Here is a 21,457-nt window from a genome sequence, read left to right on the forward strand (position 1 = left end):
ACGCTTCACTTTATGAACAGACTTCCGGAACCAATTACACCCATGCTTCGGGTTAAGTACGCTTCAGGTTGAGTACTCTGCGGACCCGCCTGGAACGGATTAATCCACTTTCCATTACTTTCAATGGGAAAGTTCGCTTCAGTTTATGAACGCTTCAGTTTATAAACAGACTTCCGGAACCAATTGTGTTCATAAACCGGGGTACCACTGTATGTCTTACTCAGTGGAGTAAATCTAAAATTTTGCTGGCTCGAGAATCCAGCAAAAGAAACATAATACTTGTTAGCATTCTTAACTGTTTCTTTAACTTGCAGTGGTTCATAATGTGCTCGTACTTGCTTCTAGCTCCTTAACCCCAATGTCTCTGAGCATTTTTTTTAAAGTCAATATCAATTTTCTTTTGACATGAACCACAGAGATGACCCTTTCCTCCCTTTAGGAACATAAAATACACACCGTGTCATTTCTCTGTGAGAGGGGGACTTAGCTGTGGAAACAGTCAAACAACTCCCCTCTCCCAAATAGGAAATGTGTTTCAGTATGGATTACTCTTTATAAAAATAAAACAGTCCCAAATTGAATCCAATTTTTCCACCTCCTCTTCCCACATGTTCAAAGGTTCCCTTAGCATGCAGCTGTTTCAAGCAGGCCCTCTAGAAGCTCTTTCTGTAAATCTTTCTGTTTATTCGCTAACTCTGTAGGGATTCTTAAGCCACCCAATTTTGCTTTGAGATATCCAGGTGGAACTCCCATCATCCAAAAAGGGGACTTATTTAACATCAGACAAAAGTGATAACAGAAGCATATGGTATGGACATTTAGGATTGGGCTTTGTTTTTTGCCAGCAACTCCTCAGTGTTTTATACTGATTAAAAAGAATAAGAGAAATCACTGACTAAGAACTCAAATCTTATCATTTCCTGTTCTTACTAGGCTGTACAATATATAATGGCAAAATATAGTAACGATTGTGAGCTCATTGCCTCTATGATTTCTGCAGCCATAATTTTTTTTCATCTCTGACAGGACTGGTTCCCCCCCCCCTTTTACAATCATAACCTGATATATTTACTATTGCTGGTTGCATTGGCTGAATCAAGATGGCAGGTCGGACCTTTCAAAACTGCCATGATTTTAACCAAATGTTCCATGACAGTTCCTGAGTTCAAGGCACAATTATTTTGTCCTTTCTGAATGCCATTTTGAATCATTCTGGTGCACTCAGATTTTCAAAATCACACTGATTTCAACCACTGATTTCAAAACTTTCAAAAGCTAGTTTTTTAATTTATTTCTTAGGCATCCCTAGCAATGCTAGGTACAGGCCTGCCAGTCTGTTAATATACAGCAAAATGACCCTCTTTGGGAAGGGGGAGGGGGCTAAAAAAAGAAATAGAATTTCTTTCAACCACCCCACCAAACAAAAAAGTCTTCTCAGAAACTTCAGCATAATCTCTACAAATATCCCCTACCATAAACACAGTGTCCCTGCAACTCTGGAGAGCTTGAGCGGATGACCCATGTCCTCCTGTAATACTAATTTTACTGTAACTTGCATGAAATCTTTAATGAAGTTTTCAAATTTGCCAGGAAGATCAGGTGCATTTTATGTCCTCCTAACCCTTTCAGACCAACATTCATATGTCACTCTTTCAGTGGGTCCACATACCACCCTGCAGTGAACATACACACACACACACACCCGGAACTGATCCCAGAGACCCTGTAATTTTTTCTCTCTCTCTTTGGGGTTATTGATAGGATTCCTTAAGTTGTTAATGCCCCTTTTATTCTACTCTGTATTTTTTTTATTTTAAAAAATCTACTTTATTTTATTTTATTCCATTATACACATTTGTGTTTTATGTGCTTCTTATCTTGTTTTCTTGATGCTGTCCAATGACTGTAACAATGAAGATTTAAGCACAGTCTCTGCAAAATGCTCAGGATCATAAAAAAATATGGGGTTCCTGCGGACCCAGCCTAAAACAAACACGTTGCATGCGCCATGCCTTCCTCTGAGCAGCGCTTCAAATCAAATGAGCAAACATTCGCTCCTGTCGTCCTTCCCTCCTCCTCCTTTCCCCCTTTTCCTTTTCCATATGGCCTTTTCCTCCCTCAAGGCTTTTAGAACATCTTGAAGAGCAATTTGCGAGCACATGTCAGCAAGTCTTCTCCGTGCCATTGTGGTATTTCCTCACAAAAGTGGATTGATTGGCATGTGTCTGTTGAGGGAGAGGTATCCTGTTTCAAGGAAAATACATGTCAGGTGCACATGTTGGAAAAAGGGCACTCAGACGCTGGAAGAATTAACAACCTTAAATAATTCGATTTAGCTCAATTGATTGACTGGTGCAAACAAGCAAATGGAATGTTGAGTTGAGGTGATTAACTGTGATGGGGCCTGTCCTCCCCCGCCCTCCCCATCCCCAACTCAGTGAAAAAAAATACCAATGGCAAAACCGACGAATTAATATACTGCTTATAAACACACACACACACACACACACACACACAGGGTTGTCGGAGGAAGGAGGATTGTCAAAGAAGAGGAAGCAAATAGTCAACAAAGCAGAATAATCTACGCACGCAACATAGGACTCAATTACATTAAAAGCATTTTAAATGTGTTATAACTCTGTGACACCAGTTGGCACTGTAGAGTTCGATCCTTCAGCAACATGATTTCCCATTAGGAGCTTTACAATACATTTTCCTGAAATGGTTTGTTGTTTTTTAAATGTGTCGAGATCCAGCCATAGTGTGCTGGAATATACAATGCAAATGGAGGAACAGCAATGGGGTGGATGGAACATAGATTTTGTTTCCAAGGCTATCTGGGAATAGGGATGTAGGGGGCACCATTTTGCTCTGTGATTTTTTTTCATGCAGCACTGTTTCTGATCCGCTGCAGTTCTTCTGCCAAAAACCGATGTTACTTTTTCAGCTGTTCTGAAACTCTGTAATTTTGTAATTATGTAAATTACATTACAGCCTGTTATTCAATTATATATCATTCGCAGACTGAAAGCAACAGCAAAAGCTAATTCCGATCATATAGCTGGCTTCGTTTCTTTTCTGGACGTGGGGTGAACATTGGCATTTTCTGGTCCTATTTTTTCTCTCATCTGGATTCCCTAACATCCCTACCTGGGAAGAATGTAGGGTTGGCATTTGCCTTCCATTGCAGTTGTCTTTTTAAATGATTGTCCACTCCCAGCCTGGTTTGCACTTAAAAAAAAACACACCAAGAAAGGAGAGCAGGAGGGACCTTGAAGTTGCACAACCACAGTTGACACCTGGACAGCAGACTGAGGAGGCACAGGTAAGTCACCTGGTCACAGTCGCGTGTTGTCCCCCCGGCAAGCAATGGCTGGATGTATTTCTACTGAAATTATAATGTTTCTAAATTTGCATCTATATCCCTACTGGGTTGTATCCAATGTTATTCATAAAACAGGCCTATTGAAATTGATGGGTGTTACTACCTTAGGTACATTAATTTCAGTGGGTCTACTCTGAGTAGTACTTAGATGCAACCAGTTATTACGAACAGTATTAATTTTCCAGTCTCCAGAGGGGAGAACCCAAACCAATGGATTCAAATTACAAGAAGAGAGATTCCAACTAAGCATTAGGAAGAACTCTCTGATTGCAAGAGCTGTTCAACAGTTAAATTGACTACATTGGAAGGCGGTAGCCTCTCCTTTGTTGGAGGATTTTAAACAGAAGTTGGATGGCTATCTTTCAGAGATTCTTTAGCTGTGATTCCTGAATTGTGCGGGATTGTACTAGATGAACCTTGGGGTCCTTTCTACCTTTACAATTCCATGTTTCAAATTATTTATTACCTGCCCCTTACTATAAGGTCTCAGAACAGGTCATATAACATATAAACATACAGAGATACAAAATTAAAATACATTAAAACAATTGACAGTCAAAAGAATTGGGTGGCTCTCTGTAGCATATTGTGTCCAAGGCTAGGGTAAATTATCATATGCCAATGTTATACAAATCTATGTCCTCTTTCGTCCTTTTCCTTAGAAATGCATAATTGGCTCCCTACGGTAGATGAGCAAGACAGAAAATGGACCCTCCTCTGTTCAGCAAAGAGATATTTGTGTTGTGTATGTGAACAGAGCAACTATTCCGGTAACTGGAAAAAAACTCTGGATTGGGTTACCATAGTTCAGCTCGTTTGGATGGGACACCCTGTGTTTTTAAAGGAAGGCCTTAGCCTTGCATTATCTGTTTAATATGCTGCAAGCCATTTATGGCATAAACATTTCCAGTTCATTTTAACTTCATATCAGAGGAGAATAATAAAGACAGCCCACTTATTGGCTGCAGCTGTGGCTATGTGCGAAATGTAACCTACAGAATTAGACTGTCAAGCATCTGGAGCCAGGGAGTATTGTTTTCCATTCTAATCTTGCCCAAAAGTTGAATATAGGGTTTTATTTATTTTACCCCAAAAAAACCCCTTGAAATTAAATATATCTCACCTATAAAGATCAGCTTCTTAGTTTTATATGATGATGGATATATGTATTATACATTTATACAAAGATGACTGGGCTTTGCAAACTTACTGACTGAGCTCCCTCGATGGAACATTGACATTTGTTGCCATGCTTTCCAATTAGTCATTGCCCTGAAATTTAGTGCACACATAGCCAGAGATACTCAGATCATGAACACAGCTGAACACAGGACATTTGCACACTTCTTCCTGAAAATGGACATAACGGCTGTAGCTCAGTGGCACAACATCTGTCTTGCATTGCAGAAGGTCCCAGGTTCAATCCCCAGCCTCTCCATGTAGGGCTGGTAATTCCCCCTTGCATGGGCATAGCCAGGATTTTTATTGGGGGGGGGGCAGGACTTTTGTTAGGGGGGCAGAACCGACGTGATTGGTCAGTTACAGTAGTTAAGCATTTCTATTGTTTTACTAGATCTGGGGGGCAGCTGCCCCCCTGGCTGCGCCCATGCCCCCTTAGGCAGCTTCTGCTGATCATTGTGGGCAAAGAATGGACGATTGTTCTGACTTGGTATAAACTAAAGCATCTTCCTATGTTCCGATACTCCTTTGCTTCTGTCATGCAGCAAGGAATGTCTATGTGTCCTTATTTGCAGCCCAGGTTCTGACGTGTAGTAAAGAACCCCAAGTAGGAAGAGCAAATAATTTATTATTTGTACCCCGCCCATCCAGCTGGGTCTCCCCAGCCACTCTGAGCGGCTTCCAGCAAAGATTAAAATACAATAAAATGTCACAAATTAAAAGCTTCCCTAAACAGGGCTGCCTTCAGATGTTTTCTAAATGTCAGGTAGTTGTTTATCTCTTTGACCTCTAGTGGGAGGGAGTTCCACAGGGCGGGCGCCACTACCGAGAAGGCCCTCTGCCTGGTTCTCTGTAGTTTTGCTTCTCGTAGTGAGGGAACCGCCAGAAGGCCCTTGGCGCTGGACCTCAGTGTCTGGGCTGAACAATGGGGGTGGAGACGCTCCTTCAGGTATACCGGACCGAGGCCATTTAGGGCTTTAAAGGTCAGCACCAACACTTTGAATTGTGCTCGGAAACGTACTGGGAGCCAATGTAGGTCTTCCAGGACTGGTGTTATATGGTCTTGGCGACCGCTCCCAGTCACCTGTCTAGCTGCCGCATTCTGGATTAGTTGTAGTTTCTGGGTCACCTTCAAAGGTAGCCCCATGTAGAGCGCATTGCAGTAGTCCAAGTGGGAGATAACTAGAGCATGCACCACTCTGGCGAGACAGTCCGCGGGCAGGTAGGGTCTCAGCCTGCATACCAGATGGAGCTGGTAGACAGCTGCCCTGGATACAGAACTGACCTGTGCCTCCATGGAGAGCTGTGAGTCTAAAATGACTCCCAGGCTGCGCATCTGGTCCTTCAGGGGCACAGTTACCCCATTCAGGACCAGAGAGTCCTCCACACCAGCCCACCCCCTGTCCCCCACGAACAGTACTTCTGTCTTGTCAGGATTCAGCCTCAATCCAGTAACCACCACCCATCCTCCAACTGCCTCCAGGCACTCACACAGGGCCTTCACCGCCTTCACTGGTTCCGATTTAAAAGAGAGGTAGAGCTGGGTATCATCCGCATATTGATGGACACCCAGCCCAAACCCCCTGATGATCTCTCCCAGCGGCTTCATGTAGATGTTAAAAATTAGACCAATTGCTTCTCAAGTTGCATTTAAATTAGTTTATGCACATTATCAAAACCTGCATCCTCTTTCTGGACAACATGCAGGTGCCAGCTCTAATACTGCAAGGTGGTACTGGGCCAGGCAGACACAATCATGCTCTTCCATATATATGCATTCTGATGGAAATCTGAACAGGGTGCATGTGTAGGCATGCTCCACCTTCTTGTTTCTGTGTATCAGATCTCTGCTAAAGGGAAGGGAGGGTGCCAAGTCATTTTTGCTAATGTGCAACCTTGGAATTAGTGGGTCCCTAGGAATGGCTATAAGGCAGGCATCCCCAAACTTTGGCCCTCCAGATGTTTTGGCCTACAACTCCCATGATCCCTAGCTAACAGGACCAGTGGTCAGGGATGATGGGAATTGTAGTCCAAAACATCTGGAGGGCCAAAGTTTGGGGATGCCTGCTATAGGGAGCTAGCAGAACACCTAATGGTTAAGCATGTCCATTCATTTCAATAGTATGACTAACTCAGCATATGACTAACATTGGATATAACTCAATGTTAGTTGTATCAACACTGAGAATAATATAGTGGTACCTCTGGTTATGAACGCTTCTGGTTACGAACACTTCAGGTTACGAGCTCTGCTAACCTGGAAGTGGCTGCTCCTGGTTGCAAACTTTGCCCCAGGATGTGAACAGAAATTGCGCACTGGAGGCGCGCGCACAGTAGGAGGCCCCATTAGCGAAAGCGCGCCTCAGAATAAGAACGGTTTCAGCTTAAGAACGAACCTCCGGAATGAATTAAGTTCGTAACCAGAGGTACCACTTAAAAAAAATAAAGATGTCCATCCACCTTGAGCAAGTAAGATACTCACTAACCTAAGCCACTGTGTGAAAACTCGCTGCAGTTTTACATAGGTAGTATTTTGTAAGCCTCCTGGGGGGGGGGGGGAAAGAACAGTACTTCCTCCCTGTAAATCCAGGCAGCAGGCATATGTTTCCCCAGATGTCAGTGAACTCCAGTTTCCATCAGTTCCAGCCATCATGGCCAGTTGTCAAAGATGATGAGAGTTGTCGGCTAGCAACCCCTGGAAAGCTATAGGTTCCCCATGCCTGCTTAAAATGAAATATACCAAAGAAAAGGGAAAAGATTTGCCTCAAATCCTGACTTCTTGGAGACTTGTCCAGGGTTCCTATAAACAACTGCTCCAGTCTACTATATTCTGATCAAAATATTCTGTTCTCGGTATATTGCAGGCAATGCATCATGCCATTGTGCAATCACTGGAGCGAATCATCAAAAATAGAAAGTAGAAGTACTCAAAGCAGCTTAATAAAGCCCAGATTGGCTCTGCCTCTTAGGAAATGTTTTAGAAAAACACATACAGGTGTATTTTGTACAGACAGGAACAGATAACTCAACGGTGAGGACAGGTGTCTATTGTTGGCATATGGCTGTCAAACTGTAAACCATTAGATTAAGCCAACCAGCTACAATTACTGGGAATGAATTAGGAGGAAATGCTTCCCTCTGACTACATGTATGAGGGTCCTTTGGGGGAGGGGGAAGTTAAAGCCAGCAATTATCTTGAAATCATTCTTTCATGCCTTTACCTGCCAAAGACATATCCACTTTCAAACTCTTCAAAAATGACGAGAGCCCCAAATGTATTTCCTGTGATTAGCAAATGAGCCATTATTTGCTAAAAAGTCTTCTGTCCGTCAGAGGAAAAATATTTCAAGGCAGTTTGTCCTTTGGGATGGTGCTAGCTCCCGTGGATTGCTTACAGAATGGATGCTAGCTTCTGTGATGTCAGTTGATCCCTTGTTTACTCAATTCAGGCTCTGTATAGGCATTGCTAACCCGGCAGGTTTATTGAATGGTGGTATATACAGCTCTCCGGCAGTGCTCCTTTCTCTTCTTAGGGTTGTCTTTCAGCCTTTTCAGCACTGTTGTCCCTACTTTGGAATGCCTTGTGGAAGGAGGCATGCCTGATGCTGACATTTAAAATTTGCTGGTGCCAGGTGCAATTCTTCCTGTTTTTCCTTAGAGGATGGACCTGTTGCCTCTATGGATCCTTCTGCCTGAGGCAGTCACCTCACCTTGCCTCATGGGTGGGCCAGCCCTGACTGCTTGGGGGATTCATTCCAGATTGCAGAGTGAACCAAATCATCACCCATCCCTATTATACAGGATGGTTAAGGACAGTCTATCTCTTCTCACTACCTCCAAGTGATCATGCTTACAATCTTGGTTTTTTGTTCTGCTTCTTTTTACTTGCACACAATTTTCCTCTTAGGCCTTTCTTCCTCCTGTCACCCTTCCTTAACTTTCTCTGCTGCTTATAAAGCCCAGGCACACACACGCTGTAGATGTGTGAAATGAGGCAGTGTTTGAGCTTTACATATGTAGTTAAACTAACCAAACACATTTTAGTATCCACTTCTTCTTTTCTTGCATATATTTGATATTACCTCCTACCTGAGGGTTGATTATGGCAGAGATGAAAAAAGGAACCAGAGAGAAAGAGGGAGAGGGAGAGGGAGATGAAAGAAACAATGGAATAAATAAATTATTTGCTCCAGGCTTTTGAGATGTTTATAGTAAAAATGGCAGAAATTGGCCTGAAGTCCTAAAAAATTCTAGATCTTCCAGGGAGGGGAGTCTTGTGTTCACTGCATTTAGCATGGAGAAATATTTTGGATCTCAAGTCTGTTTTATTCGCAAAGTTGACTTAAAGCAGATGGACCTGTCAAAGATCACTCACACAGGTGAGCCAAATTGAGCTGATTGGTTGCTAAGTGTTAACAGCTGTTTGGTTAGGCAGCCAAGGAAATTGTTGCAGAGATCACGGCCTGCTAAAAGATGAGATCTGAATCAAAACATTAGGGATAAAAACAGAACTTATCTGTGAAGTTATTCCATTGAAAAAGGCCTTCAGAGAAGGGAGGTGGGGCAATGTGACCCCCTCCAGATGTTGTGGAATCCAACTTCCATCATCCGCAGCCAGCAGGGCCAATGGTCTGGAATTATGAAACTGAAGTTGAAACATTTGTAGGGCACCCCATTGGCTATTCTTGCTTTTGAACATACATCTCTTGAGCAGGATAAGACGTGGATGCTTCTTCATCCGTTTCATTCTGTCTTCACGCCCTTTATATGTTGGAAGTGCAACTGCAGGGATCATTCAGTTTGTATCTTAGGTGTTAATTGTATTAGTGTTAAAGCCAAGAGGTGGGTGGGTAGAGAGATGTTGCTTTGCAACCAGGCAGGGTGGCATGGTCTCCATTGATGCAGGGCATTCTCTGATTGGCTATATAGTAATATATGACTCTTTCATGCACATTACTTGGCTAGAGGACTGCGTTGTGAAATCTGGAGAAATGTGAATTTCAAGGTTGGCTATGTTTCTGTCCTTGTATTGTTTAAATGCCAGTAAGGTAGGTTTGCTTTGGATGTGAACTGAGTCAAATTTTTCTCGCATTCTTAGTCTATGCTAAGCCTGGATCCAGACCAATGATTTGGAGCAGAGATGCGTGAGACTGGTTGCTATTAGGATCAAAATCACCTCTTCCCCAAGCAAAAAAGAAAGAAAAATGCTCATCAGGCTTTTGCCATGTGCCCATGTGGGTGATGCATAAAAACACTTTCTGCAAAAACAGTGAAATGTATATTGTTATGGGTAGTACCCAGCAAATGACTTCCAGCTGCACAACAAAACTTCCTTTTTTCCTCCTCTATCTGCTGCCTCATGCACCCCTTATATCTGTTCTGGGTTTTCTCCTAACCCTCTGGAGCAGATCTTGGAAGGGTACAGGGGTTTACAGAGAGAGGGGAGGGATTGGAAGTTCCCTTGCACAAATAGAAATTATTGCACTAACTGAACTACTTAATTGGATACCATCCCGTGTATTTGTTACTTTCAAATCAGTTCCCCTGTAATCCTGATTGGATACCTTTCTTCCCTTTCCACCGGTTTTCCCCCCTTCACTCTGTTCATTAACTTTTTAAAAGAAATTAATCATTATCTCCTGGTTAGTTTAAGGCATTTGTAGATTGAGATCCTTATTTAAAAATTAAAGCAAACATTTGCATTTAATTTAACTTGTAAAGTTTGAAAATTGTACTTTTTAAAACACACAAGCATACATATGCAAAATACCCATCACTAAACCTGAAATATTGATTCCCCTACATTTGAAAGGTGGAATTTTCTCCATGGTATTGGAGTCTGTTTTGAAAAAGTGAAAAGAAGAGAAATGGGTTGTGAGGCAGCTATAAAACACGAGATGTTTAGTAGAAAATCAGTTGTGTGATCCATGGTCCAGAAGCCAAGAAACCATGATGTCATTTCCAACATCTGTAAAAACTCTACAAGTCAGTATTGCTCCCCATAATATATGGATGGCTGAAATCCACTGTACCAACAGAACTCTATTTACTATGATCTAAGAAGCTCCATCTGAAACATTTTTGGTACATTTGCTTTTTTATGGATCTTCTCAATATTATTATTATATTATTATTATGTGCCGCCTTGGCTCAGCACCCTTTGTGGGGGACCCACCCTAAATCCAGCGCTGGTATACCTTTGACTTTGGTATGGCTGGCATGTAGCCTACTGCACAAGGGAAGACCTGTTTCTCTGCCCACATTCTGTCTCTGTTCCAGCCCATTTTTGCCTCTGGTCCTGCCTACTACTGGCATGTGGGCCCCAAGAAGGTTGCCCATGGGAGAATGTGGGACCTGGCCAAAAAAGGTTCCCCATGTCTGTATCAGTGGGTCTTAAAAAGTAAAGTAAAGTTTTTAAAAAAGTGCCTTTAAACAAGAAATATTTACATGCAGTGGAACGGATGAATGTAGGAAGGTGAATCTATGAAGCTGCTTTGTCCTCTCAGACCTTCGTTTCACCTTATACAGTATTTTCTAGTCTGCATGGAAATGGCTCCAAGTATCTTAGGCAGAAGTCTTCTACTTCACTTGCTACCTGATCCTATTACCTGGATATGCCAGAGAAGATATGTGGGATCTGCTGTTAGCAAAGTGACATAAATAACACAGATTCCAGAGAGAAAAGTTGTAATAGCATTTTACTAAGCATACCAAACAAAAGCAGTGCATGATTTGAGGAGAGAGTTTTGCCTTTCTTAGGTCAGGCATGCACACAGCAGGATGACATTTAACCAGTGAAAAACTCCCTCAGAACTACCCAGCAAATCAGAGTGTGTGCTACCTTATGTTGTTGTTTAGTCATTTAGTCGTGTCCGACTCTTCGTGACCCCATGGACCAGAGCGCGCCAGGCGCTCCTGTCTTCCACTGCCTCCCGCAGTTTGGTCAGGCTCATGTTGATAGCGTGCCACCTCATACCTACTTGCTAATCAATGCCTCCAACTGCCCCCCTCTTGGCTTTAACAGAATTAACCCTTAAGTTGGACACTGAATGATCCCTGCTGTGGCACTTCCAACAACATCTGCATTCAAATCACTGCTTGTGCTGCTTCTATTGCTATCCCTACCATTAGTCCCAAAATATGGCTTGCAAGCATATGAGGTCACCATTTGCTGTGATAAGCAGGTCTGGGTCTGGTCAATGCTTGGATTGGTGACTGCCTGGGAACCATGTGTAGAACACCTTGGGTCCTATTATGGAATAAAGGTGGGATATAAATGTAAGAAAAGGTTGCGTCTCTGTGTAGAATATCTCATATATCTTTCTATGTGTGTTATTGCTCAACCTGTCTTCATCACTCATTCCCAAAGAAGAGGTATCACCAGGTTCATGGTAACCTCAAGATGTGCAGAAGTATAAAAAAGTTAAGGGGTGGGGAGTACAGTTAATGTTGCTCTGCTTCTGCTATACTATAGCACACAAATAAAGTGGTACCTCTAGTTACGGACTAGATCCATTCCGGGGTGCCATTTGCACCCCAAAAAGTCTGTAACTAGAGTGCCGCTTCTGTGCATGTGGAGGCGCGATAGAGTGCTTCTGCTCATGTGTGAAACATGCAGAACGCTTCTGCGCATGTGCGCGGGGCGAAACATGGAAGCATACACTTCCGGGTTTGCAAGCCGAAAAGACGCAACATGAACCTAACGCAACATGAGGTATGACTGTACTCTCTCCCTTCCACCAGATGGCAATAATGCAATGATGTTGGAGAAGCGTCACAAAATAAATATTAAAGTGGACTGGTGTGTGGACAATCCAATATAAATCCACCACAAATGCACTGTTACTACATCAGCTGCATGTGGCACAATACACAATACAAAAAGAATCAAAACCCTAGGGTTCATCCACACTTAACATTGCTCTGCATTACTACCGGTATGCACAGGCCCACACTTTAAAGCTCCCTGTCCAAGGGCTGTATTATATATATATAATTTCCCCAGTACTTATTCCACATAAAACACTCTTTATAACTGAATTGGAGTCAACAGCAATCCATGGAAAACCTGAATTGCTGTTTGTTCCGATTCAGCAGTAAAGAGTGGGTTTTCGAAGGGGGAAGTGCTGGAACAAAAAGAAAAACCCAGTGCTCTGACAGAGGGCTTTAAAGCTTTAAAGGACCTGTGCCTACAAAGCTTGGGGCAAAAGTAAAATGTGGATGAGCCCCTAGTCTGGAGGGACCCTATGTCTATATGACAATGAAAGGAACAGATTGATATTGTATGTGCATGCATCTGCTTCCAATAATATCTGTTTACATATTAGTGTGCAGTACAAATTTGTAAACATGTACATTTGAAACTTTTGAAGGAAATGATACAAGCTTTTCTCCTTTATTGGAACAGCATGTTTGAAGTGGCTGAACCACACATGTAAATATCTTTAATACTGGACAGGTTTCAAACAGTATGCGTATACCTATCTGCCTGTTTCATATTGTCATCCAATCCAGGTTTGTTTATATAATTCCGATACAAATTATCATCTAATTGCAGACCAAACTCAAGGAATATATATATATATATATGAAGAAACACATATCAAAGCAACAACCCACCACCGTTTTCAAGCTGTGCCTTCAGTTTCTTTTAATTTTTTACCATAAACATGACTAAATTCTGGCAAAACCAGCTGGGGAACTGAACTTGGATACAAATGCGTTCTTTAATTTTGGCTCCTGGAGGATCAAAACGCAATACATTTCAAAGAGGTTGTAAAATCACCGTACTTCAAATACTGTCAAATCCATTCACCCATTTCTGTAAATGTAAGCAGACATAGCTGGGGGGTGGAGGGTGGAGGGTGGGGACTCCTGCATCGACTTCTCTCATGCAAAGATGGAATATTTATAATGGGTTAAGTTTTAAAGCAATTGCAAGTGTGAGGGTTCTGGAAATCTGTTGGAGTTGACCCAGCTGAAGCTGGGAGGGCGTGAGCAGAACACATGTAACCTCCTGAAATTTTATTTCTGCACATGCAACCCTTATGCACATATACTTCTGATGTTGCTGTAATCACAACATGCAAATGCAGAAACTGATTGTGGCCACAGGATTCAGTATCGTGCAAGCATTTTAAATTGGGCCCAGAAACTAACTGGCAGCCAGTGCAGTGGGGCAAGGGCTGGCATCTTCTGCTCAAACCATCTTCCTTTAAAGGGAGTATAACCCCACCAAGAGCAGGCAATTTCCCATCCATCCGGTCTACAGTACCACCCACTAATAGTGCCACAGTCTTATCTGGGTTCAGGGCAGTCTCGAGCAGGTCGCGCGCCCTGGTGCTGAGGGGCGGAGATCGCTCCGGCGCCCCCGCCCTTGCAGGGCATAGCATGGTTTCTGCGCAGCTTCGCCGCACGGCACCCGGCCTACCGGCCCGGCGCCCTGGCACACCGTGCCACCGGGGGTCTACCTTTGACCTATAAAGCCTTAAACGACTCAGGACTACAATACCTCAAGGGCCACCTCTCCCCATACGAACTGACCCTGACTCTGAGATCACCATCTGAGGCCCTTCTTTGTGTACCTCCTACATGAGAGGTCTGAAGGGTGGCAACATGAGAATGGGCCTTTTCTGTTGTGGCTCCCCACTTGCCAATCTGTCTAGGGTGTTGCCCTAGGTGTTGCCTAGGGTGTTGCCACTAGGAAGGTGGACAGGGACAAAGTCAGAAATAGTTGTCTTCTCCTACCATTGGCTTTGGCTCTACTTACTGTGGGCCTCCTTGCCTTTTACGCTGCCTGTGTCAATACCATCACTGGCAATCAGGGTTCTAAGTTAGGGGCAGGTAACCTCACCTGAATGCAGTCCTGCAGACTGGTATCTCTGGCCCTTAGATTTCTCCCTAAGCCACACCCCCTCACCCTAGACTTCTCACTGGTCCTGCTCTGTGTCTTCAGGTGATTATGCCTGGTTGAAATGTGCCCTTGGGCTGTGATAGTGCTTGCCTGGATGGAGTGGTGTAGAAATCTCTGATGGTATAGCCCAGGCACATCCAACTCCCAAGAGACAGCGATCTACTCCAAGTATTAAAAAACTGGCAGTGATCTACCCATTGTCATTGGAGGGAGGAGGAGCATGCGTGGGGTGGGTGTTTTTGGGTAGGATTGCCCAGAGTTGTTTAGCTTTGGGGGGGAGGAGGATTGGCCAGAGTTGTTGAGGTTTTTTTTTTAGGGGAAATGCCATAAAACGCTCACCTAAAAATCCACCGCTAAAGCCAACAGCAGTATCCCCAATCGCCAACAGCAGATGCCAAACGACCACCCACTTTATGCGATGGAGGGACAGAGCAAGGGGGGCAGGGGGTAGAGACATTCATTCCCCCCTTTTTTTAAATCCTGTGATTGATAAGGATCCCGCAATCGACCAGGATCACCAGGGGATTTATCGATCGCTGTTGACCAGTTGAACATGTCTGGTATAACCTATTATACAGGGCTCCACCCACTTCCTGTGCCCCACCCACCTTTAGCACACTCACCCCTGAAGTTGCACATGTGGGAATGTGGCCCTCGGGTAGAAAAAGCTTCCCCATCCCTGTTCTAAATCAAATAGGCAGTTCTAAATCATACTATAGCCCATTGAACTGTCGTCAGACCTAATTTAGCATTAATAGTTAGAATTGCAAACTTTAAAAATCTTAAATATTAGTAATGCACACTCAGAGATAAAATCATTATGGGAAGTGGCTCGCCAGCTTATTTCTGCATGTCAGAAAACCCTCCAAGTGACCCTATTTTCCAGGGACATCCCTAATTTAGAGAAGCCATCCCAGTTTCTGATTTGGTCCCAGACTGCCCCACTTTTCCTTAGGGTGTCCGTATTTTCATTGGAGAAATGTTGGAGGGTATGGAGTTATCCGACCCCCAAGCTGTTTGAAGGCAATCCTGTACAGAGATTTTTTAATAACATGTTTAATGTTTTATTATGTTTTTATATATGTTGGAAGCTGCCCAGAGTGGCTTGGGCAACCCAGTAAGATGTCTGGGGTATAAATAGTAAAATTATCATTGTGGAATGAGACATCCCTATTTCCATCACAGAAATGTTGTAGGGTATGTGTCAGGATGCTGTGAAAAGCTCTACCACCATTTTGACTTCCCACAATGTCCGAGAGCAGGCATCCCCAAACTGCGGCCCTCCAGATGTTTTGGCCTACAACTCCCATGATCCCTAGCTAACAGGACCAGTGGTCAGGGAAGATGGGAATTGTAGTCCAAAACATCTGGAGGGCCGAAGTTTGGGGATGCTTGTCCTAGAGCAACAGCACATCCAAATTTCAGCTTTATTTATTACCTTGATACATTTCCTCCAAAGTGATCAGGGTGGTGTACATGGTTCTCCTGCTCCTCATTTTATCTTCACAACAACCCTGTGGTGTAGGTTGGGTTGAGGGACTGCATGACTGGGGATTTGAACCGTCTGACACACTTAACCACTTTTAATCATGACGCCACGATGACATCAGGTGCTGGAGTCAGTTTGTTAATTCTCTAGTAAACGTTGGAACACCAGAGGTTTGCCCCACAGCACGTGGAAGTGGTGGGAGTTTTCGAAGGCTGTCATATGCTAATGACCTAGTTCAAATTAGGAATGGAAGAGAGATTTGGTTCAGTCTGACTAATTTGTACTTACCAAACCTGACTAATTTGTACTTACCAAAATCAGTATGTGAACCAAAATTCAGCTGTCCTTCAAAATTCAAACTTCTCTGAATATTGTGATGGAGTTCTCTAACTAAAACATGTGTACAAAGATATATCAGGGGATATATCTTCCCATATATATATGGAAATGTGTGTGTAAGAGGATATATATATATATATACATATATATATACACATATACATATACACTATATAATAAAGTGCAATTGTCTCTGCGTCCAGTCCCTGTGTCCGTGCTACTGCTCATGTGCCACACGGACACAGGGACTGGACGAAGAGACTGCACACGCCCGCGCTCTCCCCCCCTGCCTCCTCCAACTGCCGCTCCCGGCCGGACACGGCCTCACTGCAGGGCACGTCGGGGAAGCGAAGGTGGAGGCCGGCGGAGGTGAATGGGGGGAGGAAGGGCACCTTTGAGGAGCCCGGTCCAGCTCCCGAAGCCGCCGCCGTGGCCCCGGAGCCCGATGCCACCATCTTGGTCCTCCTCCGCCTCCTCCTCACAACCCTCCCTGGCCCGTGAGAAGTGCCGCCTCCAGCCAAGCCAGGCCAGGCCAGGGCGGGGAAGGAGCCTCTCCTCCCTGGCGTAGGTCCCGGGGTTCGGAGAAGTGCTGCGCAAGCGCTTCTCCGAACCCCGGGATGTCTCCTTCCTGTCGGCGGCTGGGGGAGAGGAACGAAGCAGGAGAAAGCAGCCCTTTCTCCTCCTTCGTTCCTGTCCCCCTGCCGTCGACAGCAAGGACAGGTCCCAGGGTTCGGAGAAGCGCTGCGCAAGCGTTTCTCCGAACCCCGGGATGTCTCCATCCTTTCGGTGGCTGGGGGAGAGTAACGAAGGAGGAGAAAGCAGCCGTTTCTCCTCCTTCATTCCTGTCCCCCTGCCGCCGACAGCAAGGACAGGTCCCGGGGTTCAGAGAAGCGCTGCACAAGCGCTTCTCCGAACCCCAGGACGTTCTAGTGCCCGTTTATTGAACGGGCTGAATTACACTAGTATATATATAATGCCCTATATTGGCTCTTTGAAAACATATGTATATTGGGCAAGATTGTGCATGTGTATATTATGAGAAATGCATGCTAAAACAACACTTTTATTCTTGGTATATAGCAGCATTTCTCAACCGCTGTTCCGCGGCACACTAGTGTGCCGCGAGATGCTGGCTGGTGTGCCGCGACGTGCGGCGACGAGAAGGGCGATTTTGCAGCTGCAAACTCCACCTCCCTGGGCGTCCCTTCTAGTTTCCACAGACCAATCAGCTTTCATTATTTCCATTTTCCCCATGCCTCACGTGACAGGATCATCCCAGAATCCTTTAGCCAAGATGGCAGCCCCCAGCAGCTAATAGTGCCGCACGTGTGTCTCTTTTTTGGAAAATCGAGCGGACTTCAAGTAGCTACTTTTAAAATATTCAATCTCCATCATTCAAAAGGTAGTTTGTTGCTAATTCACGGAGGCATGAAGACCAAATCGTCCTCTCACAAGTCCGAGAACACGCACAGGGTAAGATACGGGACGGCAGGGTCTGGTGGGGTGGATCAGAAACCCGGATCTTTTAAGAACTCGGCAGCGCTGACCCGCCGGAAAGCAATATTTGGCAAGTGTTTCTTACAGTCATAATTATAATATAGGGCGGCACAGAGTTAATTTTTTTAACTTTTTTTTTTAAAAAAAGTGTGCCTCGTGATTTTTTTCACGGAACAAGTGTGCCGTGGCCCAAAAAAGGTTGAGAAACACTGGTATATAGCTTTGTTCTTTTTTCAGTAGCATTTAGGAACTTTTATCACTGTTGTATGTGAGGGCTGCAATTAAGAGTGTTCACAGTTTGAACAGACTGCTCCTGCTCAAAGCAGTTAGAGCTGCTTGCTGTCACTGTTTAATGTCACATTATGTCTGCAATATCCTCCACCAGCTATGTATTCTGTAGCTGAATGTGCTTTTCTGTGTTAGGGGGTTGCACAGAGGGAGTTGCAAGGCTGTTAGTTTGTCTGACCATTTGCCCCCTTCTAAGCCTCTGAACAGAAACGCAGGTGGCACTGTGGATTAAATCACTGAGCCTAGGGCTTGCTGATCAGAAGGTTGGTGGTTTGAATCCCCGCAATGGGGTGAGCTCCCATTGCTCAGTCTCTGTTTCTGCCAACCTGGCAGTTCGAAAGCATGTCAAAGTGTAAGTAGATAAATAGGTACCGCTCCGACCGGAAGGTAAACAGTGTTTCTGTGCGCTGCTCTGGTTCGCCAGAAGTGGCTTAGTCATGCTGGCCACATGACCTGGAAGCTGTCTGTGGACAAACGCCGGCTCCCTCGGCCTATAGAGCGAGATGAGCGTCACAACCCCAGAGTCGTCCGCGACTGGACCTAACGATCAGGGGTCCCTTTACCTTTAAGTCTCTGAACAGGACATGGGTGGCTTGCTCATCGGAAGGGTGGCGGTTCGAATCCCTGCAATGGGATGAATTCCTGTTGTTCAGTCCCAGCTCCTGCCAACCTAGCATTTCGAAAGCACGTCAAAGTGCAAGTAGATAAATAGGTACCACTACAGTGGGAAGGTAAATGGTGGCCACATACCCCGAAAAAACTGTCTGCGGACAAACGTCTGCTCCCTCGGCCAGTAAAGTGATATGAGCACCAGGGGCGTACCCAGGATCAAAACTAGGGGGGGACAAGCCATGGTCGTTCAGGGGCGGGGCCAAGGCACGGGAGTGGAGGGGCCACAAAGTGAGAGTGTGGGTGGGGCTACAGGGTCAGCGGGCCTGACGACACTGCGGCAGCGGCAGTCGCTAAATGAACCCTCTAAACTCTCTCACACGAAATTCCCCTGCTCTAAAGACACCGCTCCCATCCATTTACGGCCTAACCACCCCCCTGAAAAACCTTTTTGGGCCCCGCTTTCCCTCCTCCAGGTCCCCCCGAAGCCTTGCCAGTTCCCACCCTATATATCTGGGATGGGGAAGGGGCTCAGAGGTCTGCTAATCCTGGGGGGCCATCCCACCCCATGGCCTGGGAGGATACCGGGGACCCCCCAGCCAAGCTGAGACCCTCAAAGAAGAAGAAGAAGCTGCCACCGCCGCCTCCCCATCGTGAGGGAGCAAAAGATGGGAAAGGTGGGGTGGGGCAGCGCAGGGGAGTGAGCTCCCCCCAGCTGCGACCCTATGGTGGCGGCAGCAGCTCCCCCGCCCTCAACACCCCTCTCTCGGCAGGGGCAGCAAGGGAGAGCGGCTGGGGGGGGGCGCATTGCAAAGAAGGAAATGCCCGGAGAGGGCAATGCACGCAGGGAGAGCGGAGAGCTGTGCTGCCCCCCAAGGCAGCTCCTTTCCTGTTGCCTGGGGTGGGGGGCGGTGAGGAAGGGTCGCTGCCGCTGGGCTACTCCTGCCACCGGCAATCTGGCGCAAACACCCCCACACAGCTCCTTGCAGCAGCCACGACCACTGCCTTCAGGCGCCGCCCCCTGCTCCTCCTTTGCGGGCTTCTGCTGCTTCTGCCCGCCGAGGCTGAACTGGCTGCTGTCGGTGCACTTCCTCTCCCGGACCAGGAGGAGTCTCAGTAGCAACTCCTAACTCGGGGGGGGGGGAGGTGGGAGGTGCGGGGGGGAAAGGGGGTGATTCCCAGCCTGCGGCGCCGATGATCGCAGTGCAGCCTACCGGGAGGCAGAGCACGGCAGCGGCTGAAACCAATGCAGGGAGCCGTGGCTCCTTCGCTTGCCAGCCCAGCAGAACTCTTAGGTAGGAGAGGTTGCCGTCCGGCAGGGCTTTCCATTGGGAGGCACGAAGACTTTAGTGGGCAGGAATTGGTGCAAATTTAGGCAGGGCGGGCTGAGAGGAGGAGCCGCCGCCGAGGAGCCGCGGCACCAGCAGCGTTTCCTCCCCCCCTCCCCTCCCGTGTCAACAAGCGGGGCACCTGCACCGGGTATTTGCTTCCCTAGTCGGGCCCACGGTTTGGCCTTCTGGGGGGGCAGCTGCCCCCCCCTGCCCCATGCTGCCCCATGATGAGCACTGCAACCCCAGAGTCGTTCGCAACTGGACTTAACTGTCAGGGGTCCTTTACCTTTAAGCCTTTGAACATACTGGTAATTGGTTCTTTGTTGTGATCATCTGAGGGCAATCATTTATTGCTCCGTGAAAGTCTGCTTGATTGCATAACTTACCTGGAGATACTGAATGACTTTTGATTGTCATTTTCTGCATCTGTTCAAGTAGCACCCAAGGTAATCACCCCATCAACCCACACCTTAATCTCCCAGGGCTGGCAATATGGAAAGGGAAGCCAATTCTACAGCTGGAAGAATTTGGGTGGGTGTATATGGCAAAGATTTGGGAGCTGAAGGGGGGGGGAAGCTGGTAGAATAGGTAAATTTCCCACAAATGTATTGATGCCCACCAGCTTGGTGGTGTTAAAAGAGGACTAGACAAATTCATGGAGGACAATGCTATCAATGTCTGCAAGTCATGATGGCTATGTTTTTCATCTACTGCTGAAGGCAGTATGACTCTGAATACAAGTAACAGAATCACAAATGAGGAGAGAACTTTCCACAGGCATCTGATTGGCCACTGTGAGAACTGGACTGGATGGGCAACTGGGTTGACCAAGCAGGGCTCTTCTTGCATTCTCAAATATTAGCTCCATTTGACATGAGAAATTCTGGGAGTGGACTTGAGCCATTGGCTTAAAAGAAAATTCAGCCCTCCGGTTCATTTAGATCACTCCCTTCCAGTCTGTAGTCTGGCACATGGGGAGCTCTGGCTCAGATCCTCCCTCAGTGATGAAGCTCTAGGAGTAACTTAATTCACATGGAACGGTGTTCTGCTCTTCTTATACAAATGGTGAGATATAATGTATGTGGCTTAGTTTACTTCTTTATTCTTTTAGGGAGGGGGGTCCCTTTACTCGTTTCTGTCAGCTCTAATTTTCTGGATTAAAAAACAAAAAACCTACAAGCATTCCCTGCAGAGGCAAGATCTACCTCCTGTCAGCCTCACACTGTTTGCTAGAGACAGATGGAAGGAAGGAAATAAGAAGCTGAAGGAGTCTGGAAAAGTTGCTATAAGGCAGAGATGGAACGTTGAATGTGGCCCTCTGTGCCTCTTTAAGTGATCCTTGGGACTTCTGAAGCCACACCTTTTCCCAAGGCACTCTTTTTATAGGTCCTGTTCCATGCCTGACTGCAATGTGTCCTTGAACTGTG

Source organism: Zootoca vivipara, chromosome Z2 (assembly GCF_965207765.1).
Source record: "Zootoca vivipara chromosome Z2, rZooViv2.hap1.1, whole genome shotgun sequence".
NCBI classification, from domain to species: Eukaryota; Metazoa; Chordata; class Lepidosauria; order Squamata; family Lacertidae; genus Zootoca; species Zootoca vivipara.